This window comes from Pristiophorus japonicus, chromosome 10 (assembly GCF_044704955.1).
Source record: "Pristiophorus japonicus isolate sPriJap1 chromosome 10, sPriJap1.hap1, whole genome shotgun sequence".
Lineage (NCBI taxonomy): Eukaryota > Metazoa > Chordata > Chondrichthyes > Pristiophoridae > Pristiophorus > Pristiophorus japonicus.
The window spans coordinates 281,873-309,371 of NC_091986.1; the positions used below are offsets into that span (position 1 = coordinate 281,873).

Here is a 27,499-nt window from a genome sequence, read left to right on the forward strand (position 1 = left end):
TGCGGTGTGACCACCTCCTGAAACATGCTATCCGCGTAGCTTTCAGCCTCACGGATGCACTGCAGTGATGCCAGCTGCTGCTTAAGCTCCGAAACCCTGAGCTCGATCTTCTCCAGCTGACGACACTTTCTGCACATGTGGTTGTCCAGGACAGTGGAAGCGTCCTGGATTTACTACATGGCACAAAAAGTGCATTCCATAGGACTGAGGTGCCCTCCCATGCCTCTTTTAATAGACTATAAATTAACTTAGCAGAAATAAACTTTGAACTTAATAAACTCAACAGGTACTCACCAATCGGCTCCTTCCCTTGTGCTGACATCACTTCAGGTATTTGACTCTGACATCACTCTTTCAAATTCTGCCTGTGTTGAGATGTTCCCAGCTCAGCTCCGCCACCTCTGCACTCTTTATCTTTGCTCTTGCTCCCAACTCCGGTCCCTCTGAGGTCTCTTGCCTCTGCTCTTTGCTTTTGCAATCACCTTGCAACACTGGGCAAGGACCCTTAAGAGATTGATATATATAAGCCTCTATCTCAGGGATTATCTATGTATCTACAAATTATAGTTTGAAGATGTGCTTCATTTCATAAGAAATAGGACCAAGAGTAGGCCCTTTGGCCCAATGAGCCTGCTCCACCATTTAATAAGATCATGGCTGATCTGATCATGGACTCAGCTCCACTTCCTTGCCCGCTCCCCATAACCCTTTATTCCTCTATCGCTCAAAAATCTGTCTATCTCCACCTTAAATATATTCAATGACCCAGCCTCCACAGCTCTCTGGGGCAGAGAATTCCACAGATTTACAACCCTCTGAGAGAAGAAATTCCTCCTCATCTCAGTTTTAATGGGCGACCCCTTATTCTGAGACTATGCCCCCTAATTCTAGTTTCCCCCAATGAGTGGCAATATCCTCTCTACATCCACCTTGTCGAGACCCCTCGTTATCTTATTTGTTTCGATAAGATCACCTCTCATCCTTCTGAGCGGCAGGAAAAAAGAATGATTGATTTATCGATTGTGGCCTTCTTGTGGTGGATCACGGGATCCATGCTGTAATCTTGCAGCCCGGCACTCCGCTTGTGTGCCGGGCTGCTGCCATGGCACCTCACTCTTTGGTGGCTCAGCAATGGCCCCATTTCCTGCCTGCAGAGTCGGCAGGTTAGCTATCCCCTTTAATGAAGGGGAAGGCACTGTCTGCGTGCCAGTGCTATGCGCCCCACCGCATAGCGCTGTGAACTTCGTGTGGCTTTGCGCCCTGCTCCCACCCCCGAGAGGCAATTCAGCGCGATATTTTGCGCTGCGCTTCCTTTTGGGGCGGAAACCCGAATGTAGGTCGCGAGGCGGGACTTCCGCTCCTGGCGCAGGAACTCCTGCCTCGCTGCTGTTACAGGCGGTACCAAATTTCGTAACCATAGAGTTCCCTAGCCTAGTTTCTGTACTAATTTAGCGTAACTTCATTTTTATGTAGAGATCGAACAAATGTTTCAGATCGATGATCTTCAGCAGAACTGGTATCTCCTGATGTGGCACGGTGTCAAATTTTGTTTATCATCATAGGCAGTCCCTTGAAATCAAGGAAGACTTGCTTCCATTCTAAAAGTGACTGTACGGTCCAATACGGGAATTACAGTCTCTGTCACAGGTGGGACAGACAGTGGTTGAAGGAAAGGGTGGGTGTTGGGGAGTCTGGTTTACCGCATGCTCCTTCCGCTGCCTGCGTTTGCTTTCTGCATGCTCTCGACAACGATACTCGAGGTGCTCAGCGCCCTCCCGGATGCTCTTTCTCCACTTAGGGCGGTCTTTGGCCAGGGACTACCAGGTGTCGGTGGGAATGTTGCATTTTATCAAAGAGAATTTTAGGGTTTCCTTGAAATATTTCCTCTGCCCACCTGGGGCTCGCTTGCCGTGTAGGAGTTCCAAGTAGAGCGCTTGCTTTGGGAGTCTTGTGTCAGGCATGCGAACAATGTAGCCTGCCTAACGGAGCTGATCAAGTGTGGTCAGTGCTTCGATGCTGGAGATGTTGGCCTGATCGAGGACACTTACTGTTTTGCTTGTAATTATCATCGAATAACTCCACGAGGCCTTGTACTGTGAGTAAGAGCTGTGTGACTTCAGTCCATTCAATACGACTGTAAAGTGAGGGGCAGCATGGCTGAGCGCCTTTTATATGCCCGTGCACACCTGGGCAGGTAACCCTTGGGGCCTCCAACAGCAGTGCCCTCAGGTGGTACATCATACATAGTTACACAGTGAATACAAAGAGTTTGCATACATGACACTAACGCTGGTGTGTCTGACCTCCCAGGGGATTTGCAGGATCTTGCGGAGACATCGTTGGTGGTATTTCTCCAGCGATCTGAGGTTTCTACTGTATATGGTCCACGTCTCTGAGCCATACAGGAGGGCAGTTTGTTAACACTCCTGTTAAGTACCTTGGGATGTTTTACTATCTTAAAGGCACTATATAAATGCAAGTTGTTGTTGTTGATGCCAGACTCCATGAATATCTTAATCAGAAAGCTTTATATCTTTCGATATCAGGGTACCCAAAATTGCATGTAATAGCTCGACTGCAGCCTAAGGTTGTGTAAAAGTTCAACATTACTACCTTTTGTGTTTTAAAATTCGAGCTAAAAGATGAAGGATTCTGTTTGCCCTTTTTATGGCCTTATCTACCTGTGCTATCTTTAAAGCCCTGTGTATCAGCACATGAAGGTCACTCTGCTTCAATTTAAATTTGACTACCTAAGATATACTTTCTTCCCCTATTTTTACTTATAAAAATGTATTATTTTCTACTTACTCTTCATTGTCCACCTATCGCCCATCCTGTTAGTTTATCCCTGTACCCGTTTTTTTTAAACACATTGTTCTAATTTGCCTCCCAATTTGGTGTTTACTGGAAATATGGATTTTGTTCTGAGTTCCCAGATCCAGATGATTTATAACTAAAGATACCAAATACAATGCATCCATAGAACACTGAACATCACAGAACTTTTTTTCCCACTTTCATCAAAGGGAATGGTCTTCAAGTTTGTTTTTGTTAAGGAAAAATAGGAGTAATACAAGTAACACGGCAAGGTTCCAATATAAACATTTATCTGACACAAGTGAAGTATCTAAATCTTATTTTGTTGAATTTTGCCAAATATCATAGAATCATAGATATTTACTGCATGGAAGGAGGCCATTTCGGCCCATCGTATCCATGCCAGCCTAATCCCACTTTCCAGCTTTAGGTCCATAGCCCAGTACGTTACAGCACTTCAAGTGAACCTCCAAGTACTTTTTAAATGTGGTGAGGGTTTCTGCCTCTACCCCACCCTTTCAGACAGTGAGTTCCAGACCCCCACCACCCTTGGGGTGAAGACATTTCCCTTCAAATCCCCACTAAACCTTCCCCAATTACTTTGAATCTATGTCCCCTGGTTGTTGACCTCTCTGCCAAGGGAAATAGGTCCTTTCTATCCACTATATCTAGGCCCCTCGTAATTGTATACATCTCAATGAGGTCTCCCCTCAGCCTCCTCTGTTCCAAGGAAAACAAACCCAGCCTATCCAATCTATCCTCATAGCTAAGATTTAAGATTCTCCACTCCCAGCAACATCCTCATAAATCTCCTCTGTATCCTCTCCACATCCTTCCTGTAATACGGTGACTAGAACTTCACACAGTACTCTAGCTGTGGCCTAACTAGTGATTTATACAGTTGAAGCACACCCCTGCTCTTGTATTTTATGCCTCGGCTAATAAAGGCAAGCATTCTGTATGCCTTCTTAACCACCTTATCTATCTGGCCTGCTACCTTCGGGGATATGTGGACCTGCATTCCAAGGTTCCTTTGTTTCTCTACACTTCAGTGTCCTACCATTTAATGTGTATTCCCTTTCCTTGTTAGCCCTCCCCAAATGCATTACCTCACACTTCTCCGGATTGAATTCCATCTGCCACTGTTCTGCCCACCTGAGCCGTTCATTGATATCTTCCTACAGTCTACAGCTTTCTTCTTCAGTATCAACCACACAGCCAATTTTATTATCATCTGCAAACTTCTTAATCAGACTCCCTATATTCAAGTTTAGATCATTGATGTATACCACAGAAAACAAGGGAGCTAGTACTGAGCCCTGCGGAACCCCACTGGAAACAGCCTTCCAGTCACAAAAACACCCATAAACCATTACCCTCTGCTTCCTGCGTTTGAACCAATTTTGGGTCCAACTTGCCACTTTGCCCTGGATCCATGGGCTTTTACTTTCGTGACCAGTCTGCCATGTGTGACCTTATCAAAAGCCTTGCTAAAATCCATATGCACTACATCAAATGCACTACCCTCATCGACCCTCCTTATTATCTTCTCATAAAATTCAATTAAGTTAGTCAGACACGATCTTCCCTGAACAAATCCATGCTGACTGTCCTTGATTAATCCGTGTCTTTCTAAATTAAGATTTATCCTGTCCCTCAGAATTTTTCCAATAATTTTCCCACCACTGAGGTTAAGCTGACTGGCCTGTAATTACTCGGTCTATCCCTTTCTCCCTTCTGAAACAAAGGTACCACATTAGCAGTCCTCCAGTGTTCTGGCACCACACCTGAAGCCAGAGAGGTTTGGAAAATGATGCTATTTCCTCTTTTGCTTCACTTAACAGCCTGGGATATATTTTATCTGGGCCTGGGGATTTAACCACTTTCAAAGCTGCTAAACCCCTTAATACCTCCTCTCTCACTATGTTTATTTCATTTAATATTTCACACTCCTCGTCCCTGATAGCAGTGTCTGCATCGCCCCTCTCTTTTGTGAAAACAGACGCAAAATATTCATTAAGTACCATACCCATGTCTCCCGCCTCCACACACACATTACCCTCATGGTCTGTAATAGGCCCTACCCTTTCTTTAGTTATCTTCTTGCTCTTAATATATTTATGAAACATATTGGGGTTTTCCTTGATTTTACTTGCCAAGAATTTTTCATACTCTCTTTGCTTTCCTAATATCCTTTTTAATTTTACCCCTGTACTTTCTATACTCCTCTAGAGATTCTGCTGTATTTAGACCTCAGTATCTGTCATAAACCTCCCTTTTTTTCTTTATCCTACCCTGTGTATCCCTAGACATCCAGAGGGCTCTAGATTTGTTAGTCCCACCCTTTTTCTTTAAGGGCACATATTTGGTCTGAACCCTCTGAATGCCTCCCACTGCTCTGACACTGATTAACCTTCAAGTAGCTGTTTCCAGTCCACTATGGCTAAATCACCTCTCAGCTTAGCAAAATTGGCTTTTCCTCAATTTAGAACTTTCATTCCTGGTCTATCCTTGTCGTTTTCCATAACTATTATCAAAGAGCTAATAAGCATTTACTAAGAATGGAAGAACCTAGACTATATTAGTTTGTGTTGCAGGATTAGCAACTTGCACTTTTTGAAGTTCTTTGCCATCGCAGTTCTACTGCATGGCTCATCCATAGATGCAGGTTAGACGCGTCCAGTAGGGGTGGTCGCTCTGATTGCCTGCCTCTCTTCCGCAGCTTTGGGGCTGGAGTGCATTGTGGACACCCGTAACTACTTATGATTTAATGTGATAAATTTCCTTTGTTTTTATTTTATAATTTGCAATTTTATTGTTAGTGCCCGTTTAAAAAGGAGCCAAAACAAAAGCAAAATACTGCAGATGCTGGAAGTCTGAAATAAAAACAGAAAATGTTGGAAATACTCAGCAGGTCAGGCAGCATCTGTGGAGAGGGAAAGAGTTAGTATCTTAGGTCAATGACCCTCTGTCAGAACTGAAAAAAGTTAGAGATGTAACAGGTTTTTAAGCATGTGTAGGGGCAGGAAAGGGGGGATTGGAGGAAAGAACAAAAGGGAAGGTCTGTGATAGCGTGGAAGGCAGGAGAGATTGAGACACAAGGGATGATGGTGCGAGGATAAAGGAGATGGTAATAGGGAAAATTAAGAAACAAAAGATGAGTCCAGATAGGGTGTAAATGGAGATTGCAGAATCATCAACAGTGGGAGAGAGAGAAAGAAAAAACAGAAAAAAAGAAAAAGATAATAGGGGCAGAGTTTATGGTGTGAAATTGTTGAACTCGATGTTGAGTCCAGAAGGCTGTAAAGGACCCAAACGAAAGATGAGATGCTGCTCCTCGAACTTACGTTACGCTCCATTGGAACAGTGCAGGAGACCGAGGTCAGAGTGCGTGTGGAGCGGGTAATTAAAGTGACAGGCGACCGGAAGCTCGGGTCATGCTTACGGACCGAGGTCACACACTCGACACGCGGTCTCCCCAATGTAGAGGTGTCTGCACCGCCAGCAGCGCAAAGGGGCACTTTTGTTCATGTGATTGGTGAGTCATCTTTCCCTGACCAATCAGAAGAGAGCAGCGGCTGGGTTGCTGGGTAACGGAATGGATGCAGAAGTGAGCAGGGGTTACGGGCGGGAGATGGAGTGAGCCCTGTGCCCCCTGGGGAGCGGCTGCTGCTCCTCCTCCATTCCCGCTCCGAGACATGCACAATGGCGCGGTGCCCGTGTTTTGAAATCTTTGTTATGCTTTAACCTTTTGTTTTCTACCCCGTGCACGTTACCTGCTGTTTGGTTGCAGGACTCCGTTGTATTTGAATTGCGGCGAGAGGTGGCAAGGCGCGCGATGGACGGCGCGGGGCGGTGGCGATTGGTTGTGTGGGCGGGGCGGGGCAGTTAGTGCTGTCCGAGCGCGAGCCCTCCCGCGGGCGGTGGTGATTGGTCGATTGGTTGTGTGGGCGGGACGGGGCAGTTAGTGCTGTCCGAGCGCGAGCCCTCCCGCGGGCGGTGGTGATTGGTCGATTGGTTGTGTGGGCGGGACGGGGCAGGTGTTGTCCGAGCGCGAGCCCCCCCCGCGGGCGGTGATGATTGGTCGATTGGTTGTGTGGGCGGGACGGGGCAGGTGCTGTCCGAGCGCGAGCCCGAGCCCTCCCGCGGGCGGTGGTGATTGGTCGATTGGTTGTGTGGGCAGGACGGGGCAGTTGGTGCTGTCCGAGCGCGAGCCCTCCCGCGGGCGGTGGTGATTGGTCGATTGGTTGTGTGGGCGGGACGGGGCAGGTGCTGTCCGAGCGCGAGCCCGAGCCCCCCCGCGGGCGGTGGTGATTGGTCGATTGGTTGTGTGGGCGGGACGGGGCAGGTGCTGTCCGAGCGCGAGCCCCCCCGCGGGCGGTGGCGATTGGTCAATTGGTTGTGTGGGCGGGACGGGGCAGGTGCTGTCCGAGCGCGAGCCCCCCCGCGGGCGGTGGTGATTGGTCGATTGGTTGTGTGGGCAGGACGGGGCAGTTGGTGCTGTCCGAGCGCGGGCGCCCCGGCAGCGGCTGGTTTGTTGGGCGGGAGGTTCGGCGCCGCTTGGGCGATGCGGGAGTTTGCGCGGACCAAAATGGTGAGAATGGTGAAACGGGTTTTGTTTCTGGCAACGAGCACATTATCAGTCGCCCTTCTGTCTCACTGACTTCACAACTGGGCTCCGGGATAGAAATAAATCTTCCAACATGCCCATTTTGTAAGCTCCGTTAAAAATGTAAAACCCTAATGCGGAGCCACTTTCAAAGTCGGATACTGTGTGTCAAACTGCATGGAATTGCCTTCCAGATATAATGTCTGCTTTGAGAAATAGTGGGACATCTAGATAGGAATAGTGCCATCAAGCAGACGCAACATGGATTCATGAAGGGGAAATCATGTTTAACTAATTTACTGGAATTCTTTGAGGATATAATGAGCATGGTGGATAGAGGTGTACCGATGGATGTGGTGTATTTAGATTTCCAAAAGGCATTCGATAAGGTGCCACACAAAAGGTTACTGCAGAAGATAGAGGTACGCGGAGTCAGAGGAAATGTATTAGCATGGATAGAGAATTGGCTGGCGAACAGAAAGCAGAGAGTCGGGATAAATGGGTCCTTTTCGGGTTGGAAATCAGTGGTTAGTGGTGTGCCACAGGGATCGGTGCTGGGACCACAACTGTTTACAATATACATAGATGACCTGGAAGAGGGGACAGAGTGTAGTGTAACAAAATTTGCAGATGACACAAAGATTAGTGGGAAAGCGGGTTGTGGAGAGGACACGGAGAGGCAGTTGGTGAGGCGCGAGTCCGGGGTCGGAGGCCTATAAAAGGCCCAGTGGCAGCGAGAGACTTGTGCAGCTACAGGGAAAAGGCAAAAAAGAAGTAGAAAGAAACAGAAAGGTGCTGTCACAGCCAAGGGGGTAAGTGATTGGCTGGTGATTGGTGAGTAGTTTTTCTTTTTTCTCTTCTATAACAGTGAGTAAACTTTAACATTGTTGTTGCCTATCTAAGGGTTAAGTCATGGCAGGAGAGCTCGGTCGCGTGTTATGCTCCTCCTGTACCATGTGGGAACTCGGGGACACTTCCGGTGTCTCTGACGACTACGTGTGCGGGAAGTGTATCCGCCTCCAGCTCCTGACGGACCGCGTTGCGGAGTTGGAGCTGAGGGTGGATTCACTCTGGAGCATCCACAATGATGAGAATGACGTGAGTAGCACGTGTAGCGAGTTGGTCTTACCGCAGGTGAAGGGTCCACAGCCAGATAGGGAATGGAAGACCAGCAGGAGGAACAGTGCAAGGAAGGTAGTGCAGGGGTCCCCTGCGGTCATTCACCCTGCAAAACAGACACACTGCTTTGGGTACTGTTGAAGGGGATGACTCATCAGGGGAGGGCAGCAGCAGCTAAGTTCATGGCACCGTGGCTGGCTCTGCTGCACAGGAGGGCAGGAAAAAGAGTGGGAAAGCAATTGTGATAGGGGATTCAATTGTAAGGGGAATAGATAGGCGTTTCTGCGGCCGCAACCGAGACTCCAGGATGGTATGTTGCCTCCCTGGTGCAAGGGTCAAGGATGTCTCGGAGCGGGTGCAGGACATTCTAAAAAAGGAGGGAGAACAGCCAGTTGTGGTGCACATTGGTACCAACGACATAGGTTTAAAAAAAGGGATGAGGTCCTACGAAACAAATTTAAGGAGCTAGGAGCTAAATTTAAAAAGTAGGACCTCAAAAGTAGTAATCTCGGGATTACTACCAGTGCCACGTGCTAGTCAGAGTAGGAACCGCAGGATAGCGCAAATGAATACATGGCTTGAGCAGTGGTGCAGCAGGGAGGGATTCAAATTCCTGGGGCATTGGAACCGGGGAGGTGGGACCAGTACAAAGCGGACGGTCTGCACCTGAGCAGGACCGGAACCAATGTCCTAGGGGGAGTGTTTGCTCGTGCTGTTGGGGAGGAGTTAAACTAATATGGCAGGGGGATGGAAATCAATGCAGGGAGACAGAGGGAAACAAAAAGGAGACAAAAGCAAAAGACAGAAAGGAGATGAGGAAAAGTGGAGGGCAGAGAAACCCAAGACAAAAAACAAAAAGGGCCACTGTACAGCAAAATTCTAAAAGGAAAAAGGGTGTTAAAAAAACAAGCCTGAAGGCTTTGTGTCTTAATGCAAGGAGTATCCGTAATAAGGTGGATGAATTAACTGTGCAAATGGATGTTAACAAATATGATGTGATTGGGATTATGGAGACATGGCTCCAGGATGATGAGGGCTGGGAACTCAAGGGGTATTCAACATTCAGGAAGGATAGAATAAAAGGAAAAGGAGGTGGGGTAGCATTGCTGGTTAAAGAAGAGATTAATGCAATATTTAGAATGGACATTAGCTTGGATGATGTGGAATCTATATGGGTAGAACTGCAGAACACCAAAGGGCAAAAAACGTTAGTGGGAGTTGTGTACAGACCTCCAAACAGTAGTAGTAATGTTGGGGAGGGCATCAAACAGGAAATTAGGGGTGCATGCAATAAGGGTGCAGCAGTTATAATGGGTGACTTTAATATGCACATAGATTGGGCTAACCAAACTGGAAGCAATACGGTGGAGGAGGATTTCCTGGAGTGCATAAGGGATGGTTTTCTAGACCAATATGTCGAGGAACCAACTAGAGGGGAGGCCATCTTAGACTGGGTGTTTGTAATGAGAGAGGATTAATTAGCAATACCGTTGTGCGAGGCCCTTTGGGGAAGAGTGACCATAATATGGTGGAATTCTGCATTAGAATGGAGAATGAAACAGTTAATTCAGAGACCATGGTCCAGAACTTAAAGAAGGGTAACTTTGAAGGTATGAGGCTTGAATTAGCTAGGATTGATTGGCGAATGATACTTAAGGGGTTGACTGTGGATGGGCAATGGCAGACATTTAGAGACCGCATGGATGAACTACAACAATTGTACATTCCTGTCTGTCGTAAAAATAAAAAAGGGAAGGTGGATCAACCATGGCTATCAAGGGAAATCAGGGATAGTATTAAAGCCAAGGAAGTGGCATACAAATTGGCCAGAAATAGCAGTGAACCCGGAGACTGGGAGAAATTTAGAACTCAGCAAAGGAGGACAAAGGGTTTGATTAGGGCAGGGAAAATGGAGTACGAGAAGAAGCTTGCAGGGAACATTAAGACGGATTGCAAAAGTTTCTATAGATATGTAAAAAGAAAAAGGTTAGTAAAGACAAATGTAGGTCCCCTGCATTCAGAATCAGGGGAAGTCATAACGGGGAACAAAGAAATGGCGGACCAATTGAACAAGTACTTTGGTTCGGTATTCACTAAGGAGGACACTAACAACCTTCCGGATATAAGAGGGGTCAGAGGGTCTAGTAAGGAGGAGGAACTGAGGGAAATCCTTATTAGTCGGGAAATTGTGTTGGGGAAATTGATGGGATTGAATGCCAATAAATCCCCAGGGCCTGATGGACTGCATCCCAGAGTACTTAAGGAGGTGGCCTTGGAAATAGCGGATGCATTGACAGTCATTTTTCAACATTCCATTGACTCTGGATCAGTTCCTATTGAGTGGAGGGTAGCCAATGTAACCCCACTTTTTAAAAAAGGAGGGAGAGAGAAAACAGCCTGACATCGGTCGTGGGTAAGATGATGAAATCAATTATTAAGGATGTCATAGCAGCGCATTTGGAAAGAGGTGACATGATAGGTCCAAGTCAACATGGATTTGTGAAAGGGAAATCATGCTTGACAAATCTTCTCGAATATTTTGAGGATGTTTCCAGTCGAGTGGACAAGGGAGAACCAGTTGATGTGGTATATTTGGACTTTCAGAAGGCTTTCGACAAGGTCCCACACAAAAGATTAATGTGCAAAGTTAAAGCACATGGGATTGGGGGTAGTGTGCTGACATGGATTGAGAACTGGTTGTCAGACAGGAAGCAAAGAGTAGGAGTAAATGGGTACTTTTCAGAATGGCAGGCGGTGACTAGTGGGGTACCGCAAGGTTCTGTGCTGGGGCCCCAGCTGTTTACACTGTACATTAATGATTTAGACGAGGGGATTAAATGTAGTATCTCCAAATTTGCGGATGGCACTAAGTTAGGTGGCAGTGTGAGCTGCAAGGAGGATGCTATGAGGCTGCAGAGCGACTTGGATAGGTTAGGCGAGTGGGCAAATGCATAGCAGATGAAGTATAATGTGGATAAATGTGAGGTTATCCACTTTGGTGGTAAAAACAGAGAGACGGACTATTATCTGAATGGTGACAGATTAGGAAAAGGGGAGGTGCAACGAGACCTGGGTGTCATGGTACATCAGTCATTGAAGGTTGGCATGCAGGTACAGCAGGCGGTTAAGAAAGCAAATGGCATGTTGGCCTTCATAGCGAGGGGATTTGAGTACAGGGGCAGGGAGGTGTTGCTACAGTTGTACAGGGCATTGGTGAGGCCACACCTGGAGTATTGTGTACAGTTTTGGTCTCCTAACCTGAGGAAGGACATTCTTGCCATTGAGGGAGTGCAGCGAAGGTTCACCAGACTTGATTCCCGGGATGGCGGGACTGACCTATCAAGAAAGACTGGATCAACTGGGCTTGTATTCACTGGAGTTCAGAAGAATAAGAGGGGACCTCATAGAAACGTTTAAAATTCTGATGGGTTTAGACAGGTTAGATGCAGGAAGAATGTTCCCAATGTTGGGGAAGTCCAGAACCAGGGGTCACAGTCTAAGGATAAGGGGTAAGCCATTTAGGACCGAGATGAGGAGGAACTTCTTCACCCAGAGAGTGGAGAACCTGTGGAATTCTCTACCACAGAAAGTTGTTGAGGCCAATTCACTAAATATATTCAAAAAAGAGTTCGATGAAGTCCTTACGACTAAGGGGATCAAGGGGTATGGTGAGAAAGCAGGAATGGGGTACTGAAGTTGCATGTTCAGTCATGAACTCATTGAATGGCGGTGCAGGCTAGAAGGGCCGAATGGCCTACTCCTGCACCTATTTTCTATGTTTCTATGACACAGAGAGGCTGCAAAGAGATTTAGATAGGTTAAGCGAATGGGCTAAGATTTGGCAGATGGAATACAATGTCGGAAAATGTGAGGTCATCCACCTTGGAAAAAAAACAGTAAAAGGGAATATTATTTGAATGGGGAGAAATTACAACATGCTGCGGTGCAGAGGGACCTGGGGGTCCTTGTGCATGAATCCCAAAAAGTTAGTTTGCAGGTGCAGCAGGTAATCAGGAAGGCGAATGGAATGTTGGCCTTCATTGCAAGAGGGATGGAGTACAAAAGCAGGGTATTGGTGAGGCCACACCTGGAGTACTGTGTGCAGTTTTGGTCACCTTACTTAAGGAAGGATATATAGCTTTGGAGGGGGTACAGAGACGATTCACAAGGCTGATTCCGGAGATGAGGGGGTTACCTTATGATGATAGATTGAGTCGACTGGGTCTTTACTTATTGGAGTTCAAAAGAATGAGGGGGTGATCTTATAGAAACATTTAAAATAATGAAAGGGATAGACAAGATAGAGGCAGAGAGGTTGTTTCCACTGGTCGGGGAGACTAGAACTAGGGGGCACAGCCTCAAAATACGGGGGAGCCAATTTAAAACCGAGTTGAGAAGGAATTTCTTCTCCTCTGCCCAGGGAAGCAGTTGAGGCTAGCTCATTGAATGTATTCAAATCACAAATAGATAGATTTTTAACCAATAAGGGAATTAAGGGTTATGGGGAGCAGGCGGGTAAGTGGAGCTGAGTCCACGGCCAGATCAGCCATGATCTTGTTGAATGGCGGAGCAGGTTTGAGGGGCTAGATGGCCTACTCCTGTTCCTAATTCTTATGTTGTCTGAACTCCATTTGCAATAGATAGATGGCGTGGCTATTCACTTGGAATGGGGACTCTATGTAATTGGCAGTCAATAGTGAATGAAATATTTGCTGTGCAATATAATGGCCTGTAATTTGGTGAAACCAAGGCATTCACCTGACTTGTAAATCGAACTTGCCTAATTTGATCCTCACGTAAAATTTTATCCAAAAGGCTGCATAGTTGAGCACAGCATTTGCTCCCAGGAGCGTTGTTTAACACAAATGCGAACCTTGTAACACTTTTGGTTGGCAGACTGTAACGAGTGGGGTGCCGCAAGGATCGATACTCGGATCCCAGCTATTCACAATTTATATCAATGAATTGGATGAGGGGACAAAATGTAATACAGGTTGAACCTCCCTTCTCCAGAACTCCCTTATCCGGAACCACCCCTCGTCCAGAACTATTCCTGGTCAACGGGTGGCGCATGCATAGAGCTCCGACATGAACAAATTGAAGTCCTTCCTCGCTGCCGACTCCCGCAATCGCTGGCCTGACTCCGCGATCCACATCCCTACCCCCCCTCCCCTCGCCATGATCTCTGCTGCACTCCCAGCCCAAGCAAGCTAGCCAGCCCCGATATCCCCTTGCTCAGTACCTGTACCATCCAATTTATCGTGACCACCCCTCATCCGGAAAAATCGCTTATCCAGAACAGGCCAGATCGCAAAGGTTCCGGATAAGGGAGGTTCAACCTGTATATCCAAGTTTGCTGATGATACAAAGCTAGGTGGGAATGTAAGTTGTGAGGAGGATGCTAAGAGGCTTCAAGGGGATATAGACCGGCTAAGTGAGTGGGCAAGGACATGGCTAATGGAATATAATGTGGAGATATGTGAAGTTATGCACTTTGGTAGAAAAAATAGAGAAACAAGAGTATTTTTTAAATGGTGTGAGATTGGGAGATGTTGGTGTTCAGAGGGACCTGGGCGGCCTTGCACATGAATCACTGAAAGTTAACATGCAGGTACAGCAAGCAATTGGGAAAGCAAATGGTGTGTTGACCTTTATTACAAGAGGATTTGAGTATAAGAGTAAAGATGTCTTACTGCAATTATATAGGGCTCTGGTGAGACCGCACCGGGAGTATTGTGTACAGTTTTGGCCTCTTTGCCTAAGGAAGGATATACTTGCCATTGAGGGAGTGCAATGAAGGTTCACCAGACTGATTCTTGGGATGGGGGGGGAGGGGAGGTGGGTGGAGGGAGGGGGGGCGTTGTCCTATGAGCAGAGCTTGAGTCGACTAGGCCTATATTCTCTGGAGTTTAGAAGAATCAGAAGTGATCTCATTGAAACATACTAAATTCTTACAGGGCTTGACCCCTGTCCCCTAGATGCAGGGAGGATGTTTTCCCTGGCTGGGGAGACTAGAACCAGGAGTCACAGTCTTGGGATAAGGGGTTGGCCATTTAGGACTGAGATGAGAAATGTCTTCACTCACAGGGTGGTGAATCTTTCGAATTCTCTACCCCAGAAGGCTGTGGAGGCTAAGTCGTGAATATATTCAATCAATAGATTTTTGGATATCAAGGCATATAGGAATAGTGCAGGAAAGTGGAGTTGAGGTAGAAGATCTGCCGTGATCTTATTAAATGGCAGAGCAGGCTCGAGCGGCTGAATGGTCTGCTCTTATTTTTTTATGTTCTTATCACGTGGGGCGCCAAACAAGACATACCCACAAAACTGACAAAAGGATAAGCCATGACCACAAAATCAGTTTGGACTTTATAAAGAGGTGAGTGCTCTTGAAATTACCTTTAACTTAATTGTAACTGCAGTGGAAATTTTATAAAAACTTTTAATTTAATGGCAAAGTAAAATGGAAGCTTTGTAAAAAGCTGAGCAATGTAAAATATGAAGGTGTGCACTCACAGAAACTATATGGCAGCACAAAAGATAGATGAAAGGAAGAGATGTCACAACTTCAGTGAAGATGACCTTAATACACATATCAATGAGACAGAGGTAAGGTGTAGATGTCTTATCGGGAACGATAAGTGTAGAGAGTCACAAAAAGTTAGCATGTTGGTGTGGAAGGAGGTTTCACAGGCTGTGAGTGCTAACTTCACTATGCCATGGAGCGTGGAACAGTGTCATAAAAAGCTGAATGATTTAATGCGATCTGCTAAGGTTTGTACAGTTATTTAAAATTTTAAAAGTAAGGTTTCTTAATGTTACTAATGCAAAATGGAGAAGTGCTTGTTTTTGGGTGGGGTGGTCTGCATTCATTGTGAAGTCTACTAGTCGTAAAATGTAATTGACATTGAAGATGCGCCTCGCTAAGTGATTGTAAAGATCTCGGATCTGTAGAGTACAGATAAAAGGTGTGAAATTGCAATTTGTGAATTATACTGTGTCTCCAAAGCACCCACTTTTAACCAACAATGAAGCAAGAACTGAAATTTATTTTCCATGTCTGTGTAGAGTAAGATGGCACATAATGCCAGAGAGTGTTCCTTGACAGGTGGTAGTGTGGCCATTCTTCTGAGCAGGAAGATGGGCATCGGTGTCTAGTGCCCAATCCGACATTGGAGGGAGGAAAGGTGAGTGTTGCTTTGTTGCTTTGTCCTGTGACACGTTTAAAACGTGTTGACTGGCTGTGAGATCTGAAGAGATCAAATGATTGTACGTGCAGCATATGAGCTTCTGTGATGTGCCGGATGAACATGCTTCACCATTGTAAATGTTTTTGTTTGCTCCCACAGGTGGACAGCTGACTTTGGACACATGGGCTCTAAATGGCTGTGAGTCAGCAGCTGCAGAGGATGTTCACATGGGGCCTGGAGAGGGCATACTACTCCAGGGAGCAGCGCAAGCTGGTGCAGGAGGGCGACGGCAGCGAAGAGTGATGTCATCAAGGTCCAGATCGGTGATTGGAACATGGGCAGATACAGCAGGAGCGGCGAGAGACTGGAGGAATGTGATTGGGGCCCAGGGGCAGCATGGGCCAGTCCACACTGCGATATGTGTGCGCACTGGGTCCATTCAGCAGAGTTGGTCTCCAGTCGTCTTGGTTAATCCTTGCCAATGGACCAAGACCTAGCTCTGTCAAGCCCGTTTGGTGGCTAGTGTGCAACGGCCACCACACGTTTAAAAAAAAATCCACGCACAGGCATCTTCCACCCTTGAGGATATAGTTTGGGTCCTTCATTCGAAACACCTGTGAACTCATCCTTTTTTGGCATGGAAGCAAGTCATCCTCGTTTCGAGGGGCCGCCTATGATGGAGAGGGCGTTTAGGAAGGGGTTGCAGAGCCTGTTGAGATGATAAATGAGGCGGAGGAGGCAGATCAGGGGTTGCATCCAGAGAAAAAGGAAGGTGGACCCTGGGTGTGAAGGCAGGTGAAGTGGCATCATCACTCCTGCCACCACATTTCAGCTGCAGATCACCGCCTCTTTATTACCTGGCTTTGTGCAAGACACAGGTGACCGCCCTCTCACAGGCAGTTGCCAAGCCGACGCTGCGGGGCAAGTGGGAAGAAGTGTCTGATCTGTCGGGGGTTGAAAGACCTACAATAGTTGCAGATAATGCACCCCTGTAAGCCAGGAAACACATCAACCTCAACGATACAGAAGTGGAAGAAGACTTAATTATTGAAGGAGTGAGGTAAACATTGTTCACACAGCAGAGCAAGCAACTTGCCTCTCTCCTCCATGAAACAAGAGATGATGTAATTTGGAAATAATCTCTGTGATCAGTTGGCCATAAATACACAAACCATTATTAATCATTCGCCCCTTAATAATAAAATGTGTATTTCACCCTTTTTATAAAGAGCATTTCTGATTAACTGGCCCTTATTCATCAGGCAGGTTTAAATTCTTTTGCCCATATGGAGGTTCATTTATGCCACCTTAGCCAGTCTCGTGTACAACTATCTGAGTGTATACTAGAGGTTCGGCTGTCATACATATGATGCCCATTAAAAAAAACAGGCACAGTATAAGCTCACGAGCCAGCACCTGTGCCGATGATTGATGTACCTTCTAATGTCGCCTTTGAGCAGCAGTAACCCAGCGACGAGTTACCGAGGTTATGCACTTGTCATGAGGGGTTCGGGCATAAGGAGGGGCGAGGCAGTAGGATGGCACCTCCTATTACACACCTTTTGTCACAGCGATCCTCAGGTATGGATGTTAGAGGGCATGGCTATTTTTATGATGTTTTCTATTATATATGTGGATTTGTTATATATTTATATATATATATTTACTCTGTATAGCCACCAGAGGGCTCATTCCCCGGAGTCCCAAGGGATCCCATATATTTAAGAAGGCTTCACAGGTTGGAGAGGCACTCTGGAGATCTGCAATAAAAGACCAAGGTCACACTTTACTTTGAGCTCAGTGTTCAGTCTGACTCTTTCTCCATATACAACATTTTCTATTCTTGAAATGTTGGTGTTATTTATTGAAGTTTTTATTTGATTGTTATTATAACTGATTTTGTTTCTGATGTATAGTCAAGTCAGTTTAAACTGTTCAATTATTTTTATTAACAACAACCATTTTAACATTGCAACTGTTTACACAGTAGCAAATAGCTAGTTAACTATATTTGTATTTTAAGTCTGCACTACGCACCTCAAATAACTAGTTCAAAAGTCTTGCAATAAGTATTTGCTGCTACAATAAAAATTCACTGTTTTACTTTCAATTTTGTCTGTTCTTTTGTGTGTCTTCCTGGGGAGGGGGTGGGGGTGCGGGTAGGGAGGGAAGAGGGATGTTCTCATACTGCTCCAAATGTAATTAGCCACCAGTTGTTCTCTCTGCTCTGCCTGTTGCAGCAGGGGCTTCCTTGGGTGGGCCAAAAAGTATGGTCCCAGTGATGTCCATGTTGGGATCCTCCACTCCATCCATTTCCACAGTAATCTCCACAGTCGTCTGCGGGGTTAAAGGCCAGTCCTTCCCGCAAGGTAAAGTTGTGCAATGCGCAATAGGTCACCACAATCCTCGACACTTTCATCAGAGGTAAGTACTGCAAAGTTGCCCCCTGACCTGTCCTGGCACCTGAAGCATGATTTCAGCACCCCGATTGTTCCTCTCCACCGTTTAGCATATGGACACTTGTGCGCGGTTGTATCTTTCCTGTGCTTCACTATTGGTCCTGTGGTAGGGTGTCATCAACCACTGTTTCAGCAGGTATCCCTTGTCGCTTAGTATCCATCCAAATCCTAAATGCAATCTACAGAGTGTGTCATGTACGTCTGAGTGCTGGAGGACAAAGGCATCATGAGAACTTCTCCAGTGATTTACATTCAGGATCTACAGTTTGGCATCACAGACGATCATCACATTTAATGAATGAAACCCTTTCCTGTTTATGTAACAGGTGTATCATTTAGAGCATTCAATGCCATATGGGTTCTACCAATGCCCCAAGCACTTTGTGGAAGCCAGAAATCCTATGGAATGCGATGGACCTCTCCCACTGCTGTGCTACAGACAGGTCAAAGTTAATGAATATGGCATCTGTGACCTGGTGAATACAAGCCCTTGCAAAAGTGATGTTGCAAATCTCACCGGTGCTTGACTGAAATGACCCGCATGCATAAAATCTGAGCGCTGTGGTTACCTTCCTCCCCACTGTCGAGGCAGTGCGGCTCTGGGAACGTGGCTGAAGGTTCTGCTTTAACATCACAGAGGCAGTCAATTGCCTCTTTACTGAAGCGTAGTCTCCTTACACACAACTCATCCGACAGCATCTCGACAGCCTCTCCCTTTAACATCTCGAGTAGGAAAAAAGTTCCGCCTGATCAGCCTGCGGGCATGGTTTCTGACTTCATTCTTTCCTGCATCGGACTCTTATTATTCACAAAGCATACATCATTGGGTCAAAGAATGGAAAAGGCATGCTTTTCCCTCACAAGCTTTCTCTTTAAGTCGTTGTAGTACATTTGGGGGCGGGGTGAATTGAAAAAGTTGTGAAAGTCATAAAGTGAAGAGAGAATTTTTGCAAAATCATATGGATGTGACCAAAATTTTTCAAAATTAATACAAGCCATTTAAGATTTCAAAAGTGAAATAAAATTGATATCGGTGTCTTGCAGCCATGTCGGGTAGGGGTTTTTTTACCTGCAAGAATATCCTGCAGGTGTATTCACGATGGGCAAACAAGCTACTTGCGCCTATTTACATAAGACTTAAAATTTTACAGCGAGAGAAATTCGTTTCAAGTGGGCAGTTAGACCAAGATCACAACAGTCTGTTGTTTTATGTGTAAATTTGAATGTCGGAGACCTCGTTACTAAAGTCTATGGGGAAAGGTAAAATGCCTGACCGCAGCCTCAGGATTTCCATGTTTCGATGCGCATGCGCTACATCCCTGAAGTTGCGGTCAGTTTCAAAGGGGTAATGATGGCGATCGCTGACCATTCGCCGTCATTACCCACCACTAGTTCCGGGCTCTTGTAAATTACGGCAGCGCGTACAAAACAAATTTGACGAAACAACAAAAGGAGCAAGAAACTTCCGAGGGAGAAAACATTGTCCCATCAAGCCTGCTCCATCCAGAGCCTGTGTATGGTCATTTTGTATCATAGATGTAACTCTAACATTGCCATTGATCCCTGACTTTAGAGAACAGCAGGTTCCCCAGAAAAAGAATCCTCCCAAAACCCCATAGCAACTGATTTTAGAAATCTAACCTCTGACATTCACAAAATTAATGATTTATATTATATGTATGATATTTTAAAATGCTATATTTATATCACTAGCAGTGTTGGGGCATATAAGGATTTATTAGTGTTTTCAAGGTTGAATTATTAGTGAATGCTGCTTTATTTAATTTATAATTGTTACCATCTAGATTTTCATTAGAAGGTATTGTTAATGTTTTGAAGCAAATTCCATCACATATTTGTCTTGTTTTGACAGTGAAATGTTTTGCTTAATGTTGCATATAAACATTACAATTGAGTCTTAACTTGAGGGTTGTTGGCATTCCTGCAATTATCTGTCCATGTGACTCTCTTTTACTTTGTAGATCTTTTGCATATTAACAGCATGATTTTTATTAATACCATTTCAAAAATATACTTTTTCATAGCATTAATTTTCCAAACATAATTTGAAGATTAGTAGTGATGAAAGTTGCATTATAAAATTTTACCCCATTGGTTTCTCTTATTTATTTCCATTATAGATACATATGTCATACAGTGCATTATAATTCAGAAGACAAAAGTTTTCCCTTTCTACCTTACAAAAACCTATGGGGTTTTTAAAACTTGATCTCAGCTGATCTAAATTGTGACTGATGAAAGGCAAAGCTCAGATTCAAAGTGGACAATCAACGGATTTGAAAATTCGTTTGATTTGCCCCTAATAATTTGACTAAATTGATGGGTTTTGATGCTGTGTCATTCAGATGGATATGAAAAGTTGTAATTTAATATATTGCCTTAAATGTAAGAAAACGTCCCAAGGTGCTTCACAGGAGCGTAATAGTGCTAAAATTGACACTGAGCCAAAAAACTAGATTTTAGGACAGATGACTACAAGTTTGGTCAAAGAGGTAAATTTTAAGCAGGTCTTGAAGGAGGAAAGAGAGGTGAAGAGACAGAATTTTAGAGAGTGAAATCTATCAGATAGGGCCTAGATTGCTGAAGGCATGGCTGCCAATGGTGAGGCCAAGGGAGTGGGGGTTACTCAAGAGTCCAGAGTTGGGCCAGGAAGTGGTTAAAGATATGGAGAGATTTGTACATGAAGATGTAAATTTTAAAATTAAGGGATTGTTGGACTGGGTGCCAATGTCGAGCACAGGGGAAATGGATGAGTGAGTTAGAATATGGGCAGCAGAGTTTTGGATGAGCTTAAGTTTATGGAGGGTGGAAGATGTGAGGCCAGCCAACAGAGCATTGAAATAATCGAGTTTGGAGGTAACAAAAGCATGGACGAGGGTTTTGGTAGCAGATGGACTGCAAGAGCAGAGATGGGCGATGTTATTGAAGTGGAAATAGGCGGTCTTTGTGATGAAGAGGATATGGGTCAGAAGCTCAGATCAGGGTCATATAGGAAGTTGAGGTTTTGAGACCAGTGAGAATGGAACTGGTGGCAAAGGAACAGTTTGTAGGGGAGACTGAGGACAATGGCTTCGGTCTTTCCAATGTATAACTGCAGGAAATGGCAGCTCATCCAGTACTGGCTGTCGAACAAGAAGTCTGACAACACAGAAGCAGTAAGGTCGAGCTGGGTGTTGTCATGACTTCAGATGATGTTGCCAAACCTTTCAGAATTTTAAAGACCTTTATTGGGTTTACCCCCTCAGTCTTCTTTTTTCAAAAGAGAACCTGTTCATCCTTTCCTGATGGGTATAACCTCACAGTTCTGGTATTTTCCTTGTAAATCTTTTTTGCACTCTCCATTACCTTTTATCCTTTTTATAATATGGCGAACAGAACGGAACTCCAAGTATGGTCTAACCGAGGTTCGCTACCAGTTTAGCCTAACAACTTTACTTTTCAATTCTATCCCTCTAGAAATAAACCCGAGTGCTTTTTGGTTTGCTTTTTTTAATGGCTTTATTAATCTACATAGCTACTTTTAGGAATGTTGTAGCTTTTACTGGCTGTCCTTGGGATAACCGGGCTTGCTGAACCTCGCCAGTGAAAGTAAGGTGAGAGCACAGCAGCAGATGGCAGTTTAAAAAAAAAGTCATAAATGCTCACATCTCACACCTCCTTTGCCTAAGGGAAAGGCTCTTGCTGACATCACTTGTGCTGAGAGTTTCCTTTCAGGAGTTTGCAGGTGATTTCTACAATTTTGGAAGTCATTTTCACTACATTGGAGGGTTGTGCCTCTGATCTCCACTTTACCTGGCATCTATCAGATCAGTATGCATGCCGCTTATGCTGTTTCACCTTGGACCTCCGAGGAGGATCCAGATGAGTCACAGCAGCAACACCAGCAGCAGCCTTCTCCTCACCAACCAGTTGGTCCACAGGAGCGAGAGGATGAGCACAGGGGTGCACTCACAGGAGGCAATACCTCAACACGGTATATAGGCAGAGGATCAGATTCCTGGACATGACTGAACACCAGTGCCTCAGGAGGCTCAGGCTATTGTGTTAGGTGTGACAAACATTTGTACCCTGCGGGAAGAAAACCTGTGCTAAGTGGACCTGGTGTTACCAGTGGTTGTCAGATTCACCACCACCCTCAACTTCTTCACCTCAGGCTCCTACCTTGATCTGCATGAGACATTTGTAGGATCTCGTAGTTGGCTGCACACATGTGGCCAACAAGGCACACCCAAAATCACCCAGGAGGGTTCGTGAACTCCCATCAATGTGCCGCTCATCTACAACCACAAAAAGATCATCATGCATGTGTATGCCAGATTCTCAGTGAGCTGTCATGATTCATTCATCCTGTGCCAGTCCACCCTCCCTCATCTCTTTGCAAAAGTGGGTGGCCGGTAATATTTTTTCCTGCCGTTAATCACATTGGGAAAATAACGCTCGACGATAAGTCTCCTTAAAAAAAAAAGCTTGTCAGTTTCCATTTTGTGCCAAAACTGGCGATATTTGGGCGTTATACGTCAATTCAGCGATAAAGTGGGCGTTAAGCATGTAAAAAAAAAAGTGGAGGTTCTAGCCCCATGTTCCCTAGTTTTAGTTTCCCCTATGAGTGGAAATATCCTCTGCATCCACCTTGTCGAACCCCCTCATTATCTTATACGTTTCGATAAGATCACCTCTCATTTTTCTGAACTCCAATGTATATAGGTCCAACCTACTCAACCTATCCTCATAATCAACCTCCTCATCTCCGGAATCAACCTAGTGAACCTTCTCTGAACAGCCTCCAATACAAGTATATCCTTCCTTAAATGCGGAGACCAAAACTGTATGCAGTACTCCAGGCGTGGCCTCACCAATACCCTGTACTGTTATAGCATGACTTCTCTGCTTTTATACTCTGTCCCCGTTGCAATAAAGGCCAACATTCCATGTGCCTTCCTGATTACTTGCTCTACCTGCATACTATTTTTTTGTGTTTCATGCACAAGGACCCAGGTCTCTCTATACTGCAGCACTTTGCAATTCTTCTCCATGGAGTGGAGTGAATGGAATTGTTTGAAGGCTGGCATCTGGTGGGATTCTCCAAAGGCCCTACCAGGTCCATGGCATTTCTTTTGATGGGCAAATCGGATTGGTTGAAGACTGGCTTCTGTGACGATGCGGACCTCAGAAGGAATCATAGAATCAATGAAATTTACAGCACGGAAGGAGGCCATTTCGGTCCAGTGTGTCCGCACCGGCCAACAAAGAGCTTTCCAGCCTAATCCCACTATCCAGCACTTGATCCATAGCCGTGTAGCTTACTTCAGTTAAAGTGCACATCTAAATACTTTTAAAATGCGGTGAGGGTTTCTGCCACTACCACCCTGACAGGCAGTGAATTCCAGACCCCACCACCCTCTGAAGAAATTTCTCAAATTTCCTCTAAACCTGCTATAAATCTATGCCTCCTGGTTGTGATCCCTCTGCTAAGGGAAATAGGTCTGTCCTAGCCACTCTATCTAGGCTCCTCATAATGTTATACACCTCAATGTGGTCTCCCCTCCGCCTCCTATGTTCCAAAGAAAACAAACCTAGCCTATCCAATCTATCCTCATAGCTAAAATTCGCCCGAGGAGGCTGATATGGATCATCCACTCGGCACTTATGGCTGAAGATGGTTGCAAACACTTCAGACTTGTCTTTTGCACTTGCGTGCTGGGCACCACCATCATTGAGGATGCAGCTATTCATGGAGCCACCTCCTCCTGTTAGTTGTTTAATTGTCCACTACTGTTCACAACTGGATGTGGCAGGACTGCAGAGCTTTGATCTGATCCGTTGGTTGTGGGATCGCTTAGCTCTGTCTATTGCATGTTGCTTCCGCTGTTTAGCATGCAAGTAGTCCTGTGTTGCAGCTTATGCAGGTTGGCACCTCATTTTTAGGTCATCATCATCATAGGCAGTATCTCAGAATTGAGGAAGACTTGCTTCTACTCTTAAAATGAGTCCTTAGGTGGCTCAACAATCCATGGCGGCAGCCAAGTCCATGGCACCAGGAGTGGCTCTGCTGCACAGGAGGGCATGAAAAAGAATGGGAGAGCTACAGTGATAGGGGATTCTATTGTAAGGGGAATAGATCGACGTTTTGCGGCCGCAAACGAGACTCCACGATGATATGTTGCCTCCCTGGTGCAAGGGTCAAGGATGTCTCTGAGTGGCTGCAGCGTATTCTGGAGGGGGAGGGTGAACAGCCAGCTGTCGTGCATATAGATAACAACGATATAGGTAAAAAATGGGATGAGTTTAGGGAGCTAGGAGTTAAATTAAAAAGTAGGACCTCAAAGGTAGTAATCTCAGGATTGCTACCAGTGCTACGTGCTACTCAGAGTAGGAATGGCAGGATAGCTAAGATAAATAACAGGCTTCAGGAGTGCTGCAGGAGGGCGGGATTCAAATTCCTGGGACATTGGAACCGGTTCTGTGGCAGGTGGGGCCAGTACAAACCGAGCAGTCTGCACCTGGGCAGGACTGGAACCAATGTCCGAGGGAGGAGTGTTTGCTAGTGCTGTTGGGGAGGGGTTAAACTAATATGGCAGGGAGACAGAGGGAAGTAAAATGGTGGCAGAAGCAAAAGATAGAAAGAAGAAAAGTAAAAGTGGAGGGCAGAGAAACCCAAGGCAAAAATCAAAAAGGGCCACATTACAGCAAAATTCTAAAGGGACAAAGTGTATTAAAAAGACAAGCCTGAAGGCTCTGTGCCTCAATGCGAGGAGTATTCATAATAAGTGGATGAATTCATTGTGCAGGCAGCTATTAAGAATATGATATAATTGGGATTACGGAGACATGGCTCCAGGGTGACCAAGGCTGGGAACTCAACACCTAGGGGTATTCAACATTCAGGAAGGATAGACAGAAACGAAAAGAAGGTGGGGTAGCATTGCTGGTTAAAGAGGAAATTAACGCAATAGTAAGGAAGGACATTAGCTTGGATGATGTGGAATCTGTATGGGTAGAAAACGCTAGTGGGAGTTATGTACAGACCACCAAACAGTAGTAATGAGGTTGGGGACAGCATCAAACAAGAAATTAGGGATGCGTGCAATAAAGGTACAGCAGTTATCATGGGCGACTTTAATCTACATATAGATTGGGCTAACCAAACTGGTAGCAATACGGTGGAGGAGGATTTCCTGGAGTGTATTGGGAATGGTTTTCAAGACCAATATGCCAAGGAACCAACTAGAGGGCTGGCCATCCTAGACTGGGTGATGTCAGAAAGGACTAATTAGCAATTTTGTTATGCGAGGCCCCTTGGGGAAGAGTGACCATAATATGGTAGAATTCTTAAGATGGAGAGTGACACAGTTAATTCAGAGTCTAGGGTCCTGTTCTTAAGGAAAGGTAACTTCGATGGTATGAGACGTGAATTGGCTAAATTAGACTGGCGAATGATACTTAAAAGGTTGACGGTGGATAGGCAATGGCAAACATTTAAAGATCACATGGATGAACTTTAACAATTGTACATCACTGTCTGGAGTAAAAACAAAACGGGGAAGGTTGCCGAACCGTGGCTAACAAGGGAAATTAGGGATAGTGTTAAATCCAAGGAAGAGGCATATAAATTGGCCAGAAAAAGCAGCAAACTTGAGGACTGGGAGAAATTTAGAATTCAGCAGAGGTGGACAAAGGGTTTAATTAGGAAGGGGAAAATAGGGTATGAGAGGAAGCTTGCTGGGAACATAAAAACTGACTGCAAAAGCTTCTATAGATATGTGAAGAGAAAAAGATTAGTGAAGACAAACGTAGGTCCCTTGCAGTCAGAATCAGGTGAATTTATAATGGGGAAAGAAAAAATGGCAGACCAATTGAACAAATACTTTGCTTCTGTCTTCACAAAGGAAGTCACATATAACCTTCCGGAAATACTAGGGGACCGAGGGTCTAGCAAGAAGGAGGAACTGAAGGAAATCCTTATTAGTCAGGAAATTGTGTTAGGGAAATTGATGGGATTGAAGGCCGATAAATCCCCAGGGCCTGATAGTCTGTATCCCAGAGTACTTAAGGAAGTGGCCCTAGAAATAGTGGATGCATTGATGATTATTTTCCAACAGTCTATCGACTCTGGATCAGTTCCTATGGACTGGAGGGTAGCTAATGTAACCCCACTGTTTAAAAAAGGAGGGAGAAAGAAAATGAGGGAATTATCGACCGGTTAGCCTGATATCAGTAGTGGGAAAAATGTTGGAATCAGTTATTAAAGATGAAATAGCAGCGCATTTGGAAAGCAGTGACAGGATCGGTCCAAGTCAGCATGGATTTATGAAGGGGAAATCATGCTTGACAAATTTTCGATAATTTTTTGAGGATGTAACTAGTAGAGTGGACAATTTAGGACCAGTGGATGTGGTGTATTTGGACTTTTCAAAGGCTTTTGACAAGGTCCCACACAAGAGATTGCTGTGCAAAATTAAAACGTATGGTATTGGGGGTAATGTATTGACGTGGATAGAGAACTGATTGGCAGACAGGAAGCAGAGAGCAAGGATAAACGGGTCCTTCTCAGAATGGCAGGCAGTGACTATTGGGATGCCACAGGGCTCAGTGCTGGGACCCCAGCTATTTACAATATACATCAATGATTTAGATGAAGGAATTGAGTATAATAGCTCCAAGTTTGCAGACGACACTAAGCTGGGTGGCGGTGTGAGCTGTGAGGAGGATGCTAAGAGGCTGCAGGATGACTTGGACAGGTTAGGTGAGTGGGCAAATGCATGGCAGATGCAGTATAATGTGGATAATTGTGAGGTTATCCACTTTGGTGGCAAAAACATGAAGGCAGAATATTATCTGATGGTGGCAGATTAGGAAAAGGAGAGATGCAACGAGACCTGGGTGTCATGGTACATCAGTCATTGAAAGTTGGCATGCAGGTACAGCAGGCGGTGACGAAGGCAATTGGCATGTTGGCCTTCATAGCTAGGGGATTTGAGTATAGGAGCTGAGAGGTCTTAATGCAGTTGTATAGGGCCTTAGTAAGGCCACACCTGGAATATTGTATTCAGTTTTGGTCTCCTAATCTGAGGAAGGACGTTCTTGCTATTGAGGGAGTACAGCGAAGGTTCCCCAGACTGATTCCCGGTATGGCGGGACTGACATATGAGGAGAGACTGGATCGACTGGGCCGGTATTCACTGGAGTTTAGAAGAATGAGACGGAATCTCATAGAAACATATAAAATTCTGACAGGACTGTACAGGTTAGATGCAGGAAGACTATTCCCGATGTTGGGGAAGTCC

The 27,499-nt window shown here is 45.3% G+C and overlaps 1 protein-coding gene across 1 annotated transcript in view; it reads left to right on the forward strand.

Annotated features, from left to right (window-relative positions):
* Nucleotides 1-7,342: 7,342 nt before the first annotated feature.
* LOC139274682 (cilium assembly protein DZIP1-like) overlaps nt 7,343-27,499 on the forward strand; it is a 455,193-nt gene continuing 435,036 nt past the window's right edge. Inside the window, exon 1 of the mRNA XM_070891361.1 lies at nt 7,343-7,411. The gene's annotated coding sequence lies outside the window, so the exon portion shown is untranslated. The remainder of the gene's footprint in view (nt 7,412-27,499) is intronic.